Source organism: Melanerpes formicivorus, unplaced genomic scaffold (assembly GCF_026170545.1).
Source record: "Melanerpes formicivorus ecotype bairdi unplaced genomic scaffold, bMelFor1.0.p_v2 SCAF_39, whole genome shotgun sequence".
NCBI classification, from domain to species: domain Eukaryota; kingdom Metazoa; phylum Chordata; class Aves; order Piciformes; family Picidae; genus Melanerpes; species Melanerpes formicivorus.
The window spans coordinates 1,750,058-1,773,338 of record NW_027142391.1 but is presented as its reverse complement, the minus strand read 5'-3'; the positions used below and the strand labels follow the sequence as shown (position 1 = coordinate 1,773,338).

The following is a 23,281-nucleotide window of genomic DNA, read 5'->3' as shown; positions in this document are numbered from 1 at the left end:
TTCAGCTCTTCCCCTCCCTGGACTCTCTTGCAGCCAGCACATGCACAACACCTCCCTTCTGGATGAGACTTTGGCATGAGCAGCAGATCCCATTAATGCTCCATCATGTTACCACAGCAGAGCATCGCTTGGCAAGATGATGCAGGATACTCCCTCAAGAGAACTTGGAAAGAACAGTGCTGCACGGCTGAACTAGGTAGTGGAGGGGAGGGAGGGGGGAGAAACATCCTGCTTATGTGGGGAACCATGGCTGAAATGGCTTCTCAGAGCATGAAGTGAGGCTAGGACTAGAAGTAATTGTTTAAAAACCTGCTGTGCTCCTGGAAAACTACCTGTAGAGAGTTTGTGCAGTTCCTGTTTTCCCTTTCCTTTCCAAGATTGGCTTAACAAACCTCTCAGCCACATGAAAAGGCAAAGAGCAGAATTTTCACATATGCTGTTTGCCTTTTTTCATTATTATTCTTAAGGCATGCTCGAAGGAAGGCAGCTGGAAGCACAGGAGTGATGTCTGAATCACAGCTGTCCTGCCTTAACTCGGTCTTTTTCTGCTTGGTTTTTAAACCCCTCAGGTTTTGTCTAGACTAGGTAAAAGGTGTGTGTTTGTTTTTCAAGGATTACAGCTCAACTGAATTTGCTTAACTAAAGCAGGCAACACTTGGACAACACCAGGATCATGATTTAGCTCAGTGCAACAGGCAGAGTAGAACGACTTTAGGTAAAGGGTACTAACTCCTTCGACTTCTTTCCTAACTAGACAAGTTTTAGGGGCTTGCTACAAGTGACTGGAAAAGGCTGGGCTGAGATTTAGGAGTTTCTTTCCACCTAGTTCTCTCTAGAAGAATAGGAGAAGCAGCTTGACCTTAGTGGACCATTCAATCACAGCCTCCCCAGCTCTCTATCTAGAGACTGGGCTTGTGTTTATTATGCAGTGTTTGGACACTGCCTGACTGAACAGCCACAGGGGAAGTGACAATATTTTCCCAGGTGATTGCAGAACATGCTGGTGACAGGGCTGAGACCCACCTGCCTTCTGCTGGAGTCCCAGGTTGTCAAATCATTCCATTCTTCCTACAAGGAAGGACAATGCAACAGGAGCAGCCTTTTCTCCACTGCTCATTTTTGGTTTGAAATCTCCTCCCCAAAAGTGTCCAAAGCAGGTCGTAAATTACTCTTCTTAGGCCAGGAATTTTCCATTCTGAGTTTTATCTGTTGCTGGCTTTTGGCACCATTAAACTGTTCAGAGTACATGTAAAAATAATTGAGAGACTGGCTTCCTGGGTTGTACTTTGGGGCTCTCCTGCAGAAGAGGAAACTTTTCCATTCAGAAAAACTCTTTGATTTTTGACAGAGCTCACAAGAATCTCTTGTTGCATGCAGGTAACTAACTCTGCCTGGTTACTAATTACCTTTCCCCCCCACTTTCCACCTCTGTGTTACATAAGTTTCCAGGAAGACTGCTCAGATAACTTGACTGCTTGAGTGTGTTTGGTTTTACACCTCTCTTACATTAGATCTTTCTTTGGCAGCTACCTACGTAGGTAATTGCTCTCATTAAACAGCTTAGTCATGGTCTGAAGTAAGTGTAACCCACTGTTACCAGCACATGTATGTGCACTTGGAATTTCATCACAGAAAATTGGGGGTGAAGGGCTAAGAGGTTTGGGTTTTTTTTGCTTGAGTGCCTTTCCATTGAGTACAAACTGCAAGGCTGTTGGTTTTCAACTGGAGCAACCTCCAGGGTTGATCACGTTGGGAGTATTGGCAGAACAGGAGTAGAATCCAGGTTGGATCAGACTCCATCCAACACTACCTGGATCAGAACTTCATTTGTATTAAAGTTTCTGCTGTGTTAGGGGCTCTGCTCAGCACAAAGCAGTGAAGAAAATGTGGCCTCTGCTCCAAGAAGCCTGTTGTCTAAGCTGGAGTGATTCCAGGGTAGCTCAGCACATCCAAACTATATCAGTGAAATAGTTTTTATGGATTCTCTTAGCTGGTTTTGTTAAACTGGAAGATGTACCTAGATTGTGACTGCTAGAGTAAGGTTTAGGAGGATGTTTTAAACAGTGTAGGAGAGTAGTTACAGAAGGGTTTCAGAGAAGATTTAACCCAATAGGGAAACAGCCTGAGGAGAAAGAAACAAGCAAGGAGCTGTCAGCAGCCTGCTGAGCAATCTTGAACCTGATGTTAGGTAGCAAATGGATTCTACTAAGACAACTCTTAGTAACCTAGCTGGAAAGCTGTGGGAAAAGAAAAAGAACAAGGATGTAACAGAAGTGAGGAATAAGATCTGGGAGAGTCACAGGGCCTGGAAGGAATGTTGGATGAAGTGGAGAGTGATTTAAAAGACTCTTTGTTTTGCATTCTGATGGAGTCTGGAAGTGAAGCTATCCCTGTGTTTGACAGTGCATGTACCTATGACAAGAAAATTGCCTTTCCCTCAGAAAAGATTAAAAGACTATCATCTAACATCAGGGTATAGAAAGATAAAACAAGCTGGAGCAGAAATCCAGCAGGACAAGAAGATGGCTATGAGGCAGGCCAACACTGCTTTCATCTGCCCCCCAAGCTGTACAGCAAGGATTTGAAATGGCTTTAAGCATCAGACTCTTGACTCCCCTGACCAGAGTGTGAGAGCTGCAAGGAGCACCATCTGGACAGGTCACTTCAGCAGCAGTGGTGGTTTACAGAAACTGGAACAAATATTGGAATTAGAGTTGTTCCTCTTTTTCCAAGGGAAGGAGGCAAATGGAAATGGAAAAGTATCAGTGAAAAAAAACCCACATAAGGCCCAAAATTGAGAGCTGAGGAAGTCTGCAATGGAGAATCGAGTTGAGACAGCTGTGCTGAGGCTTACCTAACCTAGGGCTGACCAAGCTGCTTCCATGATGTCATATTTTGCTCTGATGGGCCATTAAATTAGTCTGTTGCTCCATTCCTTGCTCCTGACACCTATTAAATCCACAGTTTTTGAGTTGGGAGTTGTCAAGGTAGCTCTGCCTCAGACCCTAACAGAACCCATGTGGACTTTGAGAGTAAGATAGAGCTGCACAGGAGCTCTTTGCTCTTTTCTTTCAGGACATTTTTGGTTTCTATGCATTTTCTAGGATTGATGTAGAGAAGCAAAGGCCTGATTTATTGTCTGTCCTCTGCATGCACTGTTCAATGCCAGATGAAACTAGGAAAGGTGGTTCCTGGGTTTAAGACTTTAATTTTCCTCTGCAATCTTGTAAGAAATATCTCCCTTAATTTCAAAAGAACAGAGTAAAACCATTGAGCTCCACAAGGTTTATATAGAGGATTCATCCATATTTACAAGACTGACAAGAACTTGCAAGCATTTAGAGTCTCTCATCCCAAAGGCACCCACAGTTACCTGCTCTGCTTCACAGTGTACATAAGAGATCTTACAGAACACTGCAAGTCAGAAGCTACCTGCAAGACACGGCACTTACTGGGCACAGGTCCCACTTGCTTTGCTTGCATCAGGCAATCACAGGATCTTCTTAAGGATGCCAGAATCCTCACAACAACAGGTCCAACACTGGCCTGTCTACTTCAAAGAAAACTCTTCCCTAGGAATATTATGAGTCAAGAGAGTCAGTGATGTAATTATCCTTTCAAATGAGTCCAAAATAGTTGCTCAAATTCACACTTCTCATTTTTATTTTGATTATCCTCAGTAAAGTTTTCTTTGGAGGCTCCTGTGAATAGCTCCTTGCCTGTCACTGAGTTTCTCAATGTCTAGTCCTCAAGAGAACAGCTACATTCTCCCCTTCTGCTTATTTCTTCCCAAAAACCTAAACTGAAGGTAGCCCATGGGTCCCATACACTCCATCTACCACCAAGCCTCAGGTTCCCAGTGGCACATGCAGAGTGCAACCTGCTAGTCTGCATGGCTGGAGAGGTAGAGCTGCAGTCCTGCACCACTCATTCTTCTTGACAAAGAACATTTCTTTTCAGTGTCTTCTAAAGCAACAACAAGTGACTAGCAACTAGGAGACTTGACTCATAAGATGCTTCTCCCTTCCACCAGGAGCCTTGCAGTGCAGGACAGAATCCAGGAATGATTTTCTGGAAAACGAAGAGACTCAGTAAAGTCTCTAAGCCCGGGCAAGTCAATAAACTGTCACAGTTGCCCAGAAGGAATTGGCTTGTCTTAGATAAACTTACAAAAGGCCCTGAAAAAACAGAACTTTTTTTAAATGGCAGAGATTAATTTTCTGACTTCAAAGTCATATTAATGCAGAGCTTGGCTAAGGTTTCCTGTGCAAGCAGTTTCCCCCCGAGCAATGACTTCAGAATCTGCCTTGTTTTAAGGCTGGCATTTGCTGCAGCTGCAGACCTGGAGTATTTTCGATCCCCTCTGAGTGCTGGAACAGTATCCAACAATTAAACCCCAACCCAAAAACAATCAAACATCTGTTTGGAGGCAGGCTGCTCAGTGACTGACATTCTCCTGCCAGCATAAACACCATAGCTGCTGAGTGATTCCTGTCTTTTGTGTGCCTGTGGACTGCTGGTGTGCTTCTCTGGCCCTGCAAGCAGCAGGGTCGTGCATGTGTCAATGTGCTGGAGAGCATTTTCATTGCAATGGATCAGTGTGCCCACCTAGTTTATTTGTGGAAGCGTCTTTGTTGACATGAGCACACGTGTTGGAGTGTCAGCTTGAGATCTGGCTGTTGGTGTGCTGGGGGTGGCTTTGCAGAATGCAAATGAGGTTGTGGAATCAGGTAGGTGTTTGTGCAGGGCTGTGTGTGGTGAATCTTCACTTACAGACATCTACTTGTGTTCATTTGGGCACAACTGGCACTGCAGCTGCAGGCAGTTCTGTGGAGAGACAAGTGCTTGTGAAGTGTGTGTATTCATGCAGAACTGTACCTGTTAAAGGGGTTGTGCTTGCTGATGGACACCTATTCTACACCAGATCTTCAAGTTCTGAACTGAACTCAGCAGCTCCTTGGACCACAGGAGCTGCTGTCCTTTATTGTAGGCCCAGGAAGGGAGATAAACTGCTGGGAGCAGTTTGGAATTGGGTTCAAATGCACAGCTAAGTCTGGCCCTGATGTAATCTCAGTCTCTCTGTATCTAACCCCCTTGATTTCATGAACTCTCCTGGGGCAGCAGCAGGGAATCTGGGGATGATTTAACCGAAGTGCATTAGGATCAGGGATGGGCTGATGAATTCTGATGTCAGGTCTGGCTGCCTAGAGGACAAACGACTCTCCTTCCTAAAAGCACTCACAGACTCCATGTGGGTAGCTGCTTTTGTCCTATTTTATTTATAGCCTTCAAATAACCATGGGCTGTTGACAGCCAGGGTGAAGTAGTATGCAAATGGCACTCATTCCCAACAGGAACTCCCTCCCTATAAAACGAGCACTAGCTTTCAGAAAATGCAATTGTTCCCACTCCCAGCCAAATGACAGCTTGTGCTGCTCCTACCAGTTCTCCCTGAACCCCCAAGGTCTACAGACTGCTGCTTGCCATTTGTGGTGTCTTTATATACCTAGCAATCTATGAGTCACCACAGTAGGTGCTAGCCATAGCCTGCTTGCTTGAAAACATCAGTATCACAAGTGACAGATCTGGGCCACCCACTGGCTGTATTTCAGGAGTGTTCCTCTGTCTAGGAGAGAGCAGCTGGAGGTTTCTGCTTTAGACCATTTCTCAAATACCCTCCTGCTGAAGGATAAGACCACATAGTTACAGGAAAGAAGGTCTGATGATCTTCCCACCATGAGCCCCACAACTTGTTATAATTCCCTATTCTTCTGCACCAGCCTTATTTGAATTTTTACCAGTTTAAGCTGAGCAACTTTACTAGAAAACAGCTTTGCCTCAGAAATCATAGGAGGTTCTAGTGCTTAGCAGAGGGCAGAGGAGGGCAGAGGAGAGCAGAGCATAGGAGTAAAGCAGAGAGAACCTGTACCTTTCTGTCATGAACACAAAACCCATTTTATCTTTGGGCAACAAAATCTCCCCATCTGTCAAACAGGGAAAGGATTTACTGTGCTGGGACAGAGACCTGTGCAGCATCATGTTCACCACTTTGAGATACTGGAACTCAAAGAAGCTACAGAGGAACACTGTGGCTGTTCCATCCTGCACTGAATACAGTGCATGAGTATACACCTGAATCCTAACAGAAGTGGAACTCTGCCCACAACAGAATCAGCATCAGGTAAGTTCCAGCACCTGCCTCCACCCCTGTCTCCTCCCTGCTTTAGTCAGAACCATCAAGATTCTTGCCAGTATGAATTTCTTCTGGGAATAACTTGTTTAAAAGAGCACCTGGTTAAAGCACTTTGCTAAAGTGGAGCTTATTCAGATCTGGAAAGCTATTTGCCATGTGAAGTCTCATCCAGGCTGACAACAGCAGCTTCCCATACTGTGTCCTGGGAGGGAAAGGGGGTGTTGGATCCTCACATCTGCCATCCTAGCACACAGCTGTGAGTTGTTCAGGGAGAACCATCCCTGCTTGCCCAGCTGCCCTTCCATTCACTGTCACTCAGCAAGTAACTATTTCACAGTCCTTACTGAAAACAATAGGACCTTTCAGGAATGAAATCAGATCTTGACTCTGATAGGAAGGCAGCTGTGAGACACATGAAAGCTTCTGCTCAGGGTCTCTTCCTTGTCTCACAAGGTTCAGATTCAAAGAATCCTGGTAAAATATCCACAGCCCCTTCAGAAAGGTCAGTGCTGCAAAGAGGATTCTAAACGTTGGGTACCCTGCAGACAGACAGATAAAGAGCTCACTGACAATGTGGATGGACAGAGGAGGGGGATGAGTATACAGGGAAATAGAATAGACAGAGCTCAGTGTACAAGCACAGCACTGAGAAGCTGTGGAGCTTTGCAGTAATGTGGATAGATGGAAGAGAAATGATGCAGCTGAATGCAGAGGACACCTTTCTAAGTAGCCTGTGTTTGACAGGGAGGTGACAAACTCATTAGACACACGTCAGACGTGCTCTGGCTCTTTCCTTGAATGGGACTTTCAAGGATATTGGACAAATTCAGAAGGCACTGAGATGCTTCCCCTGGTTAGAATATTAGCCTGTGCATAGCTAGGTCATATTTCAAGGTTTATCCAGTGTGCTGCCAGTTCTGCACTCACATCTTCTTTCTGTCTTCCAATCTTTTACCAGCTCCTACTCTCACCCTGAAGCACTTCTGTACTTTTCTCCCTGCGTCCTCTGTTGCCTGCTTTGGACTTAACCAAGAGTAAGTTTGCTCATGTGAATTCACCTGCTCTGAGCAGTTACATGCTATGCGTTCCTTTGTCTTTTCCCTCTTTTGTGTCTCAACTCCATATTTCAGTTTGGCTTTGCTCTTACATTTCAAACAAACTCCTATTTTCTACTCTTGAACAACACTGAGAAGGCCTCTTGCTTGTGCAAGTGCTGCCTGCTCTAGTGCTTCCCACACTGTTACTTCGCTCATGAGGGGGAAGATTTTGCTACTGATAATGGAGGCAAGAGCTCCTTAATTCAGGAGGTAAGGACTTACGTTTTGAGCTCTGAAGCTCCAGAGCTCATTCCCATTTATGGCCCAAGGGAGGAGCTGTTACACAGGATCCCATCAGTGATTTCCATCATGCTAGCCGTTGCCTTCTCTGGGTTTGAATTGTTACCCCGTATTTCATATTTCCCCATCCTGGAGAGCTCACAGTTGCTCACACCAGAGAAATAAATGTCCACTCCTTAAACATTTGTTTGAAACGGGTAGGAAAAATGTTTTACAGTGAGCGAGCTCAATCTTTGTTCTGTCTGCTGAAGGTTTCATGCTGCCAGAAACTAACAAACCAACCCCGATTCCTGTTTACAAATGGTGCCATTCATTTTCTCCCTCAAAAACTACTGTGTCTGGCATCGGGGAGCTTTTCAGAAGTGAGAAGAAATACACTTAATCATAAAAGAGTCAGTGGTGTAGGGACATTATTTGATTGTACTTGTTTGGAGAAAGTAAAGGCTGCATTCATCAGACACTTGTGCCTTGAAAGTGGACAGTTTCACTACAACAAAACCGATTATGAGACAAAGAGACTTAGAGGAAATAAAAGAAAGATGTGAGTAATATTTGCAAACTACATCAGAGCATTTACTTACTGGGGACAAAAAATACCATTTTGCTGACAGTAAAGGATGTTAAGTTGGTTAAAACCAGATAAAAGCATTTGTAAAACACGAGGGATGCAAAAGCAATCATACAGCTCTACAAAAAGCATGGCTGAAGCAAGAGAAACTGATAGCAACAGCTACAAATTAGAGTTAGGAAGTGGAGAGAATTTGTAACAGAAACAAAAGGAAACAAGGGGAATAATGAACAGCTCTTAGCACCTGTTACAAAAGAAAATAGGAGTTGCTCTGTGAGCACAGAGGGGAAGATGTATTTAAAAATATGAAAGCTCTTTTCCATTGTATTCAAGGACAGGTTTATATATTTGGAAACAATGAGAAGCAGCAAAAGATAAGCTCTTAAGGCACCACTACCGAGTCTAAGGCAAGAGTGAATAGAGAGAAATTACCCAACAGATCATATTAGATGATGACAATAGTCTTTTCTGGTCTTAAAATTCATATATCTATTAATTACTGGGTAGCTTGCCCGACTCTGCTGCCGCCAGCAAAAGTGCAGCTGCATCATTACTGGGAGAGGGGACGAGCCCTGCACACAAATAGTGCTGGTGCTCAAGCACGCCTGCCCAGACCCTCCCTGCTAGGCCAGCCAGTGCGTTCCTCAGCCTCCAGCACTCACAGCACTGAAATGTGCTGAGCTTGCCCTGCTCTGGCTCCGGGTTCACGCAATCCCTCCGTGCTAACGGCAATTAAGCACAGCTCCTTTCACTCCCTGTCACACAGCTGAAATGCAGCACACTCTACCAAGCCCACTCAGAAGCAAAGCTCTCTTTCTTGCCTTGTTCATGGCTATACTGTGCTTGAGAGGAGCATCACAACAGCCCTTGAAAACCAACTTGAGTGTAAGACAGTAATTAACTTTGCATTCTATTAGTTCATTCTATAGAACTAATCCACAGCAGTCATTTATCTTTGCTCTTCCTCAGCATGAGTGAAAATGACATAGATGAGAAGTTGGCTGCTTGATTTGTGAGTGAGGAAGAACTGGAGAGCAACATGGCTGAAGAGAGGCCATGCTGGGGTCTCAAATATCCCTCTGACAAACTGATTAAAGATGATTTTCGGTTGGTGTAAGAAAACCTGCACTGATGTAAGCTGTTCTCAGGCATTCATCTCCTGGAACTACTCAGGCTCTTGTCCCTAGGTGCAGATTTGTCTTCAGGACTTCCAAGGTTTGAGTGTTGGGGTAGGAGTTGGACAGGGAGATATTACTGAGAGGTGCAACCAGAACCTAAACCTTTCCCTAAGGACTGCAATAGAGGGGCAGAAGGCAAATCCAAAAGAGCAATTCTTTCAGTACTGCAGCAGAGACTCGAATCTCCTCATTCCAAGGCAATTGTTTTATAGCATTCCCTCAGAGCAGAACCAAAAATTAAAAATGCTACAAGACCTACCCTTTTTTGGGGGTAAACTGCAGGCTTCCCAAAGTGCAATAACTCCTGCATATTTCTCACCCTAATTCTCAGAGGGAAAGTTACCTTGCCAAGACCACAACCTTACACCTTGCTATGCCACTTACACAGGACATGGGCCAGGCTTTAACACACCACCTCACCACTGGTTTACTTTGCCTTCAGTCTATGGAAAGGTTTCCAAGAGTACCAGGCAGGGAAATGAGATCTCCATCCCAAGGAAAAGATCCCTTTCCAAATCTGTTCATCTCCCCTTGTGACATGTTTTGGACTACAAACCTATGCAGAGGGGGTCTGGGCAGCTCCAGGCTGTGCTCATAGCAGGGATCACACTGAGGGGGGGTTATTACAGGGGTACATATGTTAACAATAATTCAAAGTTTTATTCACCCTGTTTCACCACCACAGCTGGTCCTGGTTTTCCTTCTGGCCCCACCCAGTGACACTTGGAACACGAGCAGATACACGTCTGTATGACAGGGAGTGATGCTCTACATTGTTATTAGAGACCCAGGCTGCCTCCAGCTTGCCATGTTATCATAACAAAATCCTGACTACACACTTTCTGTCACTGTGTTACATCCCAGATCTGCAGGCATCAGCAGAATTAGAAAGCAGATCTGGTTTCTACACATCACTTCTGATGAAGTTTTGCATTACAGAGACTGAAGGCAATTGCAAAGCCTCTTGCTGATCCAGATTCCAATTACAGAGCCTCTGCCTGATCCAGACTCCAACTGCAGAACCTCTGCCTGATTCAGACTCCAATTACAGATCCTCTGCCTGATCTGGACTCCAACTGCAGAACCTCTGCCTGATCCAGACTCCAATTACAGAACCTCTGCCTGATCCAGATTCCAATTACAGAACCTCTGCCTGTTCCAGGTTCCAACTGCAGAGCCTCTGCCTGATCCAGGTTCCAATTACAGAACCTCTGCCTGTTCCAGGTTCCAACAGCAGAGCCTCTTGCTGATCCAGATTCTAGTTGCAAAATCTCTGGATGATCTACACCCAGATTCTAGCCAGTTGTAGGTCTGTCCCACTGATGTGCAGTGAAGCAGTTTAAGGGTTCTCTAGAACTGGATGTAAGGATAAGTGAAGCCAACAGGGGCTTGCTAACTGTAACAGCAAAGTGGCTTCCAAGTACTGAATAGCTTCTGCAAAAGGTAGTAAATAAATTTAAAATTCTATTTCTCAAGCCATGTTGATAAAGCTTAAAGGGAAAAGAGTTGGCCTGCCTTGTAACTAATTAAGATGTTGTTTGGCCTCAGTGTAATTGCTGCTGTCTGCTGACAGGGCACTTCTGTCAGCCAGATGTTCTTTATTTTGAGGCATAGCCACTTGATAAAATTGTTCTTGAATCATAACTAAAAGAGGAAACTTAGCAGTTTAGATTATTGGTGATAAAAAAGGTCATGGGTTGAAGTCAACACTTGTGTGAAAGATTCAGCACAACACCCTCTGCATCACTTAAAACTTTCCTTCACCTTGGTGGGGTTGCAGATTCCCTTCATAAGCACTCATTGCTTGTCAGATGGCAACATGGACTTAGCTGGTGGATCAAGTGCTTGGTGCAGGACCATTTGTTAGTGGCAGAAGCTGGTTTTTTAAGTGTGCAGTCCAGTGACAGTCAGATGAACTTCCAAAGCCTCAGAGGTTTAATCAGCAGGGAAAAAATCTCAAGATCTTGATGTTTCTCTCACTTTTCTGAATGTTTTCCTCAGTGTAGTTTTGTATTTCTTCTTCCTCTCTTGTGCTGGAGACACAGGATTATACTCTTCCATAAAGTGACAATTTGTAGCTTCCAGGGCCAACATGAATTCCACATCTATCAAAGTCAAACAGAACATCAATGAAGTATTTCACTCGGGTTCCTAGGCTGTAACAAACCCAACTGCACCAGTTCTGGTACAGCCCTTTGGCTTTTCAGTTCCTAGGATCTTCATGGCACAGGGGTTGCAACCAGATGATCTGTAAGGTCCTTTCCAACCCATCTACAACTCTGTGAATAACCTAAGTAAGGCAGACATGAGTTTACTTGTTTACTACCCATTGTAACTGCTCACAGCATTTACTTCTAGTCTGACTTGCATGTCAGACCCTTGCTGTTAGAGAAGGCAGCAATGCCCGTGGAGCCATGAAGGAGAGTTCATTTTATTTAATTCCAAGTTTGGTATTCTCCAAATAAAAGTAAGTTCTGCACTGGCCTGGCCAACTGTGCACTGCCTGAAAGCATCTTACAGTCAATAATTCCAAGAAGAGAGAAAATGAAAACTAACTAGACTCACAAATCATAATTGCTTTGGCAAAGGCAGGCAGGGTATTTCCACAGACAGTGAGTAGGGAAAGACCTCTGGTTACCCAACAGGGCAGTGTTACTACAGACATGCTCCTTCACCAGTGGACAGGAACACCTTGCTTTGGTAGCTTCCCCACTCAGGCCAACCTCTGTATCACAAGGCCCAAAGTCACAAATGCAAACTCATTTAAGCAGCCTTTGTTCCCATGGTTAAATGCATACGAGCAGGACCTAATGAAACACCAACTTCTCACCCAGCTTATAACCCTGCACCAAACCCAGCCCTTCACTGCACAGCCAGTTCTCCACTCCTGGGTAGACAATTTCCATTGCCACGTGCATTAGCTCAGCAGCATCAACCTGCTGTGTTACAAAAAACATCACTGCAAAGATGTTGAACCATGCAACATTTTCCAAGAGAAAGCACTGCTGCAGAGGATAAGGGCAAATCAATGGGCTATAGATTTACAAAGCCTCTGAAAAGATGATTTGGAGAGAAATGTAAAGTATTGGCTTTCCAAGTGCAATCTGCAGTGCATAAAGACATCCTGGGAGGCTCCCTGCTATGTGCTTGCTTCACAAATACAGGACCTTCCTGGGAGCCAACCAGCATTCCAACTGGACACCTTCCTGCTAGCACAGCACAAGCTCCTTTGATAATTAGATTGGGGTTTCTAAAAGAGATTCTTTCACCAATGACATAATTTAAACTGAAGTTAAAAATAATACACTGAAAGGGTTTGCAAATGCTTGCCACTTCCAACAAGTACCCTGGAGGTTTCACAAAACTCTGAATATTCCCCAACTGCTGCCATTATTCTAATGACTTTGCCTACAGAATAAACAGCTGCTCAGGGGCAAGTAGTGAAGCATTATCATTGTGAAAAAGGTGTTTTGCAAGGCTGACTGTAGCTTCACGATGCCAGCTCTAGGAGATTTTGTAGGTACACAGAAGGACTGTAGCAGAGCACTGCCAAGTTGCTGTCCAGGCAAATTACACACGTGGGTATGCTGCTGGGTGTTGGAGCTGGTCACCACCAGCAGGACACCTTGGCAGACACAGGGCCTGAGCACATTCCCCTTTGCACAAACACGTCTATGATGCAAGAAAAATCAACAGGATCTTTTCCTGCAAGTGCAAGACCATGCAACTGAACACAGCATGAAAGCCTTCCACAAAGAAGTCTACCATGAAATGAATGATCAGAGGAACATTCAGGTATGGGGCAGGAATGGCCACTTCCTGACTTGGCAGTCACATCTTTTAGCCTGTGTAAGGAACATGCAGAAGGTATCCTGGTCATCAACACTCTCACAGTTCTCTCCACTCACCTAGCATACTGATGAATGTGCTTCAGGAAAGTCTTATTCACACAGAACACCCAAAATCCTATCATCCCAACATCAGCATTTTCCACCTCTCCAGCAGCACTACTGCGAAATGACGAGTGACAAAGGACCAGCTTGTTAATGAAACCTGATGAAAGGACCTAACCCTCTTGCCCAGATTCCTCTTCATCACCTACCTTCCTAATTGATTCTGCACACAGGTATAAATCTCTGGGCTGGGCTTTGCAGAAAGTCAGCCTGGATGATGACAGATATGTCCTGCAGGTACAGATCTATAAATCCCAGTTTCAGAGCCACATTTACAACAGCAAAAGGCAAGGCACTAATTAATGGGCAGAGGGTAAACCAAGTCTGTCTGCAGTGCATGGGAACAGTGATGCACAGCAAAAGAAGCAGAAAGCACCCCATCCAGTGAAGAAATTCTGCATAGTAGTCTGGAGTTGGGAGCAGTTTGCTGCCTGAGAGATGAAGGAAGCTCATTTATTTCCAGAGTGATCTACGTAAAGCATGGAGCCTTTCTGAACAACATCTGAAGAGCTGCAAACCAGTCAATAGCTGCAACAGCACAGCGATAGGAGCCCCACTGGGTCTGGATGAAATCATTGTAAGTGAGGAGAGCAATGTTTGTGCTAGAGAAAAGGATGGAATTCATTAGAAGTGCAGTGACAGTTCATATCCTTGACAATCAGCAACCAGGAAAATGGGGGCTTGTGTTTGTTCCTTCGCTTGCTAGGAAGATCTCATAGCAAAATAAACACTGAAAATTGAGAAATAGCTTACAGCAACGAACTTGGGTAAATCCAACCTCTTTTACAAGGGAATACCAAAGCAGATTTTAAACATTTGGCAGCTTATCAGAAGCCAGAGGAAGATTAACTATGTGAGTGAAAAATGAGGCCAAGAAACCCAAACCAGCTTTTCACAGCGAAGGGGAAGCCAAGGAGGAACAGAGTCTAAAAAGCATTTGGAAAGAAATGTTCAGCTCATTCCACTCTTCGGAAATAGATCACTGAAACAAGAGGAATTTGAATTCCTTGTGGAAGTGTGCAGCTATTTATTAAGTTGTGAGATTGACAGAGTGTCAGAGTGCTGACGGCGTCAGGCTGCTGTCAAACGCAGCAGGGTCACTCAAGCAAGCGCACAGGTACCGCCACAGCTCCCGTGGCTGATGGCACTCACAGGCAGCACAAAGGCACGAGAAGGTTGATACAAAAAACACCAAATGCCACGCCTGACACTCCCAACCTCCCTCTGTCATTTGACAAATCTATGGTGAAGTTCCTAACATCTGAAATAACCTCTGGACTCCAGCACCAGCTCTGCTCCTGACTCCCTCTGCGGCCGTGGACGTGCCATGTCCTTACCACTCAAGGTTATTAAAGAAGTGACAGCACAAGAAGTTTGGGTTTCCAGCCCAGTGTTCAATTCCAAATTTCACAAACAGATTCCATTTCCTGCATTCCCATGGAAATTCCAAAGCCCACAGCCTCTTGACTCTGTTTTAAACATTTGTGTTTGAGGTTACAAAGCGTTTGCCTTCCCCCTCGGTGCGGATGATCTCTCCATACCTCTCATGCACGTTCCTGGAGGAGTTCCACTCATGAGTGGAGTTCAAACATGCTTTATGTTTCAGGTCTTAATTGCTACAGACACTAAGCTACACTGCTGCGTCCCTAAGACTGTCTGGTGCAGTGGCTTTGGAGTCCTTACGACAAAGAAAGGTTCCCCGAGGTTCCCACTAAAACCTGGAATTTGCTGTATTCCTTTCAAGGAATTTCGAATTTTTGAGTGGGGTAAGAGCAGGCATTACACAAGTCTCAGACACACTTCTTCACATGCTAGGAAAAGAAAATAAGAAGGGAAGGGAAGCCAAACCCTCTCTGACTTTATTCTAGCTGATCTCAAAGCATAGGAATTCCCCATCAGGAAAATGCTCCGCTCTAGCTAAAGGAAATGATCTTGATTAGAAAAAAAATGTTCCAGATGTTAACCAAAAGCAGTTTCAAGACAAAGGGAAAGTGGAAGAGAAAGAAGGCATGTAAGGTGACCCCACCCTAGGCAGGAAACACAGCAAGAGCCTTGTACCCTCTGTGCTGGGACGAAGCCAAACACCAGAGAGCTCTCACACTCCGCTCTGCCCTCCTTCCCCCTCCAGGCAGTAATTAGAGCATTTCCAGTTTAACCCTCTCAGCTCGTTACAGCCTTTCATCATTAGGTAAACCTATAGACACATCAGAATTAGACTTGCAGGAGGAAGAAGCAGAATCACCTATTTTGCATCACAATTCCTAGGGAATTGCTTCCTCACGTCCTTGCTGGGGCAGTGTCCCTGACTGAGATCCAGAATTATCTCAAAAGGCACAGGCAGGGTTAAACCAGCCGAGTTCTTCAGGAGAAGACACTGCAGACAGAGTGAAGACAAATGTCTGGGATCTTTGTAAAGGCAGTTAATGGGATTTAACTCTTCGTGGGTTTTGGACAATGGCCAAAGTAAACCAGCTGCTCCTCTCTCTGGGGGTGATCTACCAGGGCTCCTTCAGGGTTCTTCTAGTCAGCACGGGTTGTGCTTTGCTGCCTATCAGAACAACGTTACTTAAACTAGATATTTAGGGAAAAAAATGAAAGCACTCTGGCCATAAAAGTCTACATGTGTTCAGAAGACTGAGACTTACTTTCTTCCTACTGGAAAAATGCTCCTTATGGGAAAAACCTGTTTCCTGTTGCAGAGACTACTGCACTGACAAGAAGCCCAACCAGAAGCTAAGCTCCTGCAGCAAGCTCTCACCCTATTTATTTATCATTTCACAGTTTCATAGAGGAGCACTTCCTTTTTATCCAGACAGTGAATTTCTTCTCTTTCCAACAGATCAGGAGGCCTGCATGACATTATTAATAAATAAATGCCTCTCAAAGCCTTCTAAATGTGTTTTCTGATAATCACAAAATCACAGGAACATTGTCGTTGGAAAGGACCTCTGGACTTGTCCAACCTCCCTGCTCAAAGCAGGATCAAAGTGGGGAAGTTGCTGAGGGCCTTGCCCAGCTGTATCTTCAAGTACCTCCAAGGACAGAGACTTCATAAGCAAGCTCTCTGGGCAAACTGCTCCACTATTCAAGGGCACAGTGGAAACACGGGAAATTCTACTGAACCCTAAGACAAAAGTCTTTCAGTTGGTGTCCATTTGCCTTTCAAAAGCATAAGCTATATATTTTTTTCCCCCCTGTTTGAAAAATCCTGACAGATGAGCCCTAGATTCACAGAAGTGCTGCACAACCATCCCCAGGAAGGAAATTAGCATACCCTATGGAGAAGGCATCTCTGCCCTACGCACAGAACATGTGAAAATTAACATATGGCTGCAGACTGAAACAAGGGAATGCACAGGCCTGTTTGCTCCAAGTCACAAAACCCAGCTCCTCCATGGCTTACAGAAATCTGCTGCATTGGAGGCCTTCTCTCACAGCCTGCTTGTCACTAATATGCAACTGCCACACTGGAAGGAAGCTCTGCAAAATCCTGTGGGCTCTTGTTTGAGCAGAGTGCCCTATATATTTGCATGGAGAGCTGGCAAGCGGGGCAAAGCCTGGCTTGACAATATCTAGCTGTTTGCACTGCAGCCCTTTGCTGGCTTCTCTCACACTGTGGGAGGCACAGTGCAATTCTAGAGTGTGTTCTCTGACCTCCGCCTCGTCCACTCAGCACACCACCACAAACAGTTGCTTAATGCAAAGGCAAAGAGGCAGCTCAACACCAAGGGAACATTTGCATAACGGGCAACTGTCACTTGTCAGTCTGGGGAGCAGCAGAACTCACACAACCAATTAGAAAATCTCTCCTCTGGCATTTCAGCAGCAGAATGGGAAGGGGAGAGGAAATTTTGTTAATCCAACTGAGTTTTAAGTTATTAAATAACCCTTGCAGACAACACTGCTGATCACTGATCTGCAGCACTGCCTGTCCAGGAATGTTCATTCTTCTGCCTCTTCACAAAGGCTTTCTAAGAAATGTCACCTCACTGTCACTTCATCCTCTGACAGTACTTACACCTAACAGGCTGAGGCACTCAGATGAAATGGATTCAAGAGTGTGGGCAGGGTTAAAAATGAGACTTTCCTCCTGCATTAGTTGCCAGACCCACTCTCTCCCCTGCTGCTCCGTTTGTCACTTAAACTGGGTTAATTTTAACCTAAGAGGTCATATAAAATGTAACATGTGCTCAGTACTTAACCAAAGCAGTTGGCATCTTAGTTCTGGGGCACTCAAAGCTGCTTGTGAAAGAACCTTAGACCAAGACCTTTCCCAGACACAGTTCAGCAGATTGCCAGTGAATGTGCAGAAATCACAGAATAATTGCAGTTGGAAAAGACCTTTAGGATCACTGACTCCAACCATTGCCATGAACTACTGGTAGAAGATGCAAGAACAGGTGAAATTTTCTGCAGTAATTCTTAGCTGCCATTTCCTTCCTTAGGCAGTCATCAGACCCAGAAGTTGCAGGCTTGGTCCTAAAACCCAAATGATTTATTCAACAAAAAATGTCAACTGCTGTTATTGTTACTTGCATTTGCATTACAGAAGTAACATGGATCCAGGCTGGCCCTGTCACATGTAACTAGAAGCAGACAAGTGAAAGGCCCTGACAGTGACAATCATGGGAGACGCTTTGCAGTCCTTTCAAAAGAACTGTCCAAAACGAAGCTAAACAACTTGTTGGAGAACATACTGCAGGGAGTCATTACGAACTGGCAGCAGAGATGGACAGCATGACTTCATAAGGGTTTTTTCCATCTCTGATTTCTGTGATGACATAATTCCATCTTGATATGGGACCGGAGGACTTGACATCTCTTCGAAGTTACTGACTCTACCCATGGAACAGAGCAAAAAATTGAGCGGGAAAACATCACATGTGTATGAGAAATTGAGGGTTATAATACATCTTAACAGCTATAAATGGGAATGAAGATGCAATGAAAGCAAAGATTTGTCTTGGCTTCAAAGCAGAGGGAAGGTGTGACCAGATGAGACTCAGCAGAGAGATGGTTTATTAAGTAAAGTTTAGCACTGCTGCAAAGCCACAAATAAAGGTTTTGAAATGTTGTGTTTTCTTTGGCACATAAAGAAAAATGTCCCTTTCCAAAGCAGAAACAGTTTCCAAGCTTTCAGAACACTTCTGCTCCTGCAGGTGTCCTGCTGTAATCTATTTTCTAAGGCATTATTTAAATTAAAAATAATAAAACCTCTAATGATGCTCTCTTGGCCATGGAAATCAGAGCAGTTATGAAAGAGCAATAAAGCAGCCTTCCTCTGCTAGCTGCCAACAGCTCCACAGACATGTTTGCTGGAACTCTGACCCCTTACACACAAAACACTAAAACAACTGCAACTTGATACAATTAACTGGCATTGGAGTCAAAGTTTGCGAGGCCAACTGGCTTTTGTGATCTATTTCCTGGTACTTACATACCAGTGGGAACACTTCAAACTTCTGAAAAACAGATAGACTGTCTGGTAACTCAGTTTTTAAAGGAACTGCTCACCCTAGCTGCAAAGAATGAAGAGCAGACAAAGTATTTCTACTTCTGTGCTCCCAAGAACGGTTTTCTCTCTGCATTTCACTAAAATTCTATCATCAGTGGCACTCCTTGAAGTCTTATGGATAAAGCTTTCACTCCACTTCTCAAAACACCAGTATCATACTTGTACCCTTTCCCAATCCTTCCCTTCATTCCTTAGCTCACTATTAAGAATACACAAAGCTCATTCTACAGCATGAAGCCTCCAGCTTCTCTACATGATCCACTCTGTGTGACAGGAAAAGGGGCACACAAGCCAGAGTAATAACTGTGGCAGAAGGATGATGATTCAAGACTATGAATCTCCAGAAATGGTGATGGTAACTCCTATGCATTCCTTCTACCTGCATCAGAACAGGGACTGCTATCCATAGGCAATGGAGTAAAGGAGGTAGAAGGTTGACTTGGATCCTATGAGCCAAAGGATTAAGAGCCTTGTCCAACTGTATTGCTGCTGCTGAACCAAAAAGGGTCAGTAACAAATGCAGCTGATGGGCTTCTGCTGGATATTCAGTGAATTGTTTACAGCGATTTGGAAAACTCAACCCAGGGGCTAATTAAGAGCTGTTTCCCCCATCCTGGCCCTGGGAAGCAGAGTCTGGCCAGCGATCTCACCAGCAAAAGCAAAGTGAACTTTCCAAAGTGAAACTGACAAGTTTCTGCTGCTTCTGCTCTTGAAATCTCCCATGAGCGGTGCCCAGAGCTGTCACTCCAGCATTGCCCAAGAGCCTGCATCGTGTAACACTGCTGAGCAATTACAAATCCACAACCAATTAAGGCAGTTTCTGTGGACAGATGTGTGTTCATGTTGCCAGTTTCCTGCACTTTCAGCTTTTTCAGGCTATGTCCATACAGCTGAAAACTGTTGATTCATGTTCTGTATTGCTACAAACATCCAAAGTTTCCCTTGAAGTTGGTTTATTTTCACATACATTGAAAGGAAGCTGAGGAAATCAGCAAAGCAATAATCTGAGCAGGGTGTGGGAAACAAATCCAAATGCTTTGGCAAAGGAGGAGAAGTCACTTACCCCACTGATACAGCACCAAAGAGAAAACTGAGGAAGACTACTGCTTGGGGATCATGATCTTAGGTGCACTATTGCTGCAGCATACTATTGCAGAGCTGCTAACAGTGTCAGAGCCACACATCTGTTTCCATAAGGAATTCATCTGCACATCCATCTTGTTTTCTCAGTTAGTAAACTTTCCACTGTTGTAATGAAGTGTAAAAACTCCACTCACTCCAGGCAGAGTCTCAGCATGGCCCATCAGAATCAGAAACACCACTAGAAAATGTCACTAGGCTGGGGAGTGAGCACCCAAGCTTTTCCATCTCAACACAGGAGATATTTTAAGCCTTTTCTACTGCTTTTCCTTCTCAGATATAGAGAATTACTCACCTGCAGCACACCTGAGCACAAAGGTCATCTATTCCACATGTCAGCTGAGGTCTACCCTGCAGTTTATTCTCCTTGGATCAAGGATAAAGTCCATGGGACAATGTTAGGAAGACACTACCAGAATCTCATTCACAGTCACTTAAAACTGGGAGCTCAGAAGTGCTTATGATTTACGAGAGCATGACTTCTTAATCTGAACTGCTTCCAGTTCCAGGCTTGGTGGATATTTTGTTTGCTTCTCTGTGTGTTTGTGGGTTTTTAAAAGAGTGTAAAAGCTCCCCTGACTGGTAAGCACTGAGAAAAAGAAAGCAGGGCTCCTCAGGTGAGACAGAAACGTTTTAACCCCCTAAAGAAGTAAAACTGAATGGAATTCATGAATGAATTACTACAGCTCTTTGAGTAATCAATTCCAATCACTATTAATAGTATCACTTTCCCTTCAAAGAATTACTTTCACCTTACAAAGTCTAAGCTTGTAACCTCCTTAATCTTTTATAGAGCCTGCAACAATTACTCTGAGGCACAGAGGATCTCCGCATTGGAAGCTCTGTGCTATTATCTCTCTTTCCAACAGACTCTTTTGATGACCATAAATAACAGTAAAATCACCATAAAAATTAATAGTTCTACAGTTAAAGAAAATCATTATGTAAAGGTTTATGAATTTTGCAGCCATTAATAGACAGAACTTAACGAGCCAGAGGCTTTCCAGAATATGAAATCAGATCTTTTTCCACCAATGAAACTTTCAGAGTTCCAAATCCTTCAGAGGTCACCAACTTCAAACATAGAATAGAAAGTTACTGCTTAATATGATGTGAGTAAAACCGAAACAGAAGTGTTACAGCAAGCATCATGCATGGCAGCCTGAAGAGTCTCATAAAACAACGGAAGGAAATCCACCTTGGAACAACTTGGGATGAAAAAAGACAGGACTGGAAGACTCAAGACGAGTAAGATGCATTCTGAAGACTGTATTATGCATTCACATGTACACAGACTCATAGCTTTAAAGATGGGAAAGTCAGGATCAGGGCTTATGGACACCAAGGGATAGAGAAATTTATCGTGTGCCTTTGGAAATGTGTTCCAGGACAGGGTATTGTAAAGAATGTGCATTTCACCAACAGCAAATAAAGCTGGGCTTCCATCCCATCCCTCTCAGGGGGTATGCATGGGATACTTCAAGCTGACAGGAACAGAAATCTCAAGGAAGCATGCCTCCTGCAGTAACAGTGGCCTTTTCTCAGCCATGGTTTTAAGGAGAAGGCAAATAGCTGAGTTTTTCCAATGGCTAATAGAAGTCTCAAGAATCAAGTTTACATCAAGCCTTGTAAGGACATAAAGGGTTGAAGGTCTCCAGTCAGGAGACAACATTTACCCTTGGACAGCAAATCCCAGCTGTGTGACTTAAGTAGTTACAACCTCACTCACATAATTCAGTGACGTTATCTGACCTGATGATCTGGACCCAGTGGGCAGCAGGTTGCACTGCTGCTCCTGTTCCTCTTCAGCCTTCAGAACAAGAATCTATTCACATTTTCTCATGCTACTGCCACGCTTCTTTTCAGAGTAAATTCAATGAAAGCTTCCTTCCATATGTGCTTTTTGGTTGCAAGAGCAGGGGACTGAAGGCTCCCACAACCTTGTTTATACTCACGTACAAGATAAATATAATAGCTTTAGAGAACAGCAGAAAGAACAGAATCCTAATTAAAAGTAGCACCCCACACTGTCAGCTACATGACATATTAGGCACTTAATCAAGGCACTAAGGATAAATGTTTTGAAAGGAAAAGTTCTAGGAAAATTTGCTTGGCTTTCTTCACTAATCCTAGAAGTAATTTAAGAATTGACACAATCTTCATGATCAATATGTTCAGTCCTGAAATTGTACTAAGAGACAGCTTCATAGCTTTTCAGTTGCTATGATAACACATAATGGGGGGGGGGGTGGGGGTGGGGAGAGATCTTTACCTTGTAATGTCTTAGAATTCTTTATGAGGTGCTGATCCTTTAGAGGCTTGCAGTCATTGGATGTCACAGGAGATGTAAGGATTAGAATAAATGCATTGTTACTACCAATAATGACACTCACGTGGCGATGAGAGCTTGTTACTAGCTCATAAATCAGTTCAAGACTCTACCTCCTGGAAAATGTTTTGTTCTGTTCACTGTTTCTTTACAAATAAACACTTCTCACTACTTATGAGCAATGAAAGTGAAAAAGGTTATCTCTTCCTCTACTATTTATTCTCTTCTTTCCTCCTTGAGAGTTATTGGGACATACATAATTGTGTGCTTCTGTCCCTTCAAACCCAGACTGATACAGTGACACACACTGCACTTGGAGGGAAGCTGGATTTAAAGATTAAGTGCTTAACCTCGTATTTTACCAGCATTGCAACATCATTGTTGAAAACCTCTTGGCAATTAAAAGATTGTGAGAGCAAAAAACCTCCAGACTGTTCTCTACTACATTATATAATACAGTATAGCAATAGTATTGAAAAAACCCCTATGTCAATCAAGCAATCTGAGCTCCACTCCTGAATGCAGGCAATTAGTAAGCACCATACAGGAGCAAGCATAAAATCATTTACAGAACCTAGTTACCTTGTTCCTCAGAAATCCAATTGCAAATAAAATAGCAGAGACTGCATCTTAAACATACTTCCACATTCAGATTTTACATCTACATTTTTCCATGGTAAAACACTAGACAAAAGATAAAAATGGCTTCACTTTAAGGGGGGGAGGGATAAAAACACATGTCCCAAGAGTCAAGTTAAAGATTCAGAAGTCAGGGCTAGGAGGGAAAAGGAAGATAAATAATTTAGCACTAAGCATAACTAAAGCCTGTCAGTCTGCCAACTTTAAGAGAAATAAAAAGGTTTACAAGGATCCAGAGAGTTCTTACAAAACCTCCTGGGCTTTGAAAAAAGAAATCCAGAACAAGAGAAGAGTGCTGAAGTATTCTGAATAAATAGGTTTTAAAGACACTGATCAGCCTGGGAGAATGATGGTATGGAGAGATTCCTTGAGCTCCAAGTCAGCCTGTTCTCTGGTGTCTGCCCTCCTGTACCATCACCAAGTCCACCA

General features: G+C 43.9%; 2 long non-coding RNA genes across 2 annotated transcripts in view; one reads left to right on the top strand and one right to left on the bottom strand.

Moving 5' to 3' along the window:
- The window catches only part of LOC137451071 (uncharacterized), a 105,260-nt gene that overhangs the window by 49,432 nt on the left and 32,547 nt on the right, over positions 1-23,281 (bottom strand). The window lies entirely within an intron of this gene.
- Positions 49-22,118, top strand: LOC137451070 (uncharacterized). Its single transcript, XR_010989720.1, has 3 exons — positions 49-196; positions 5,996-6,181; positions 9,962-22,118. It is a non-coding gene; the product is annotated as an uncharacterized lncRNA (long non-coding RNA).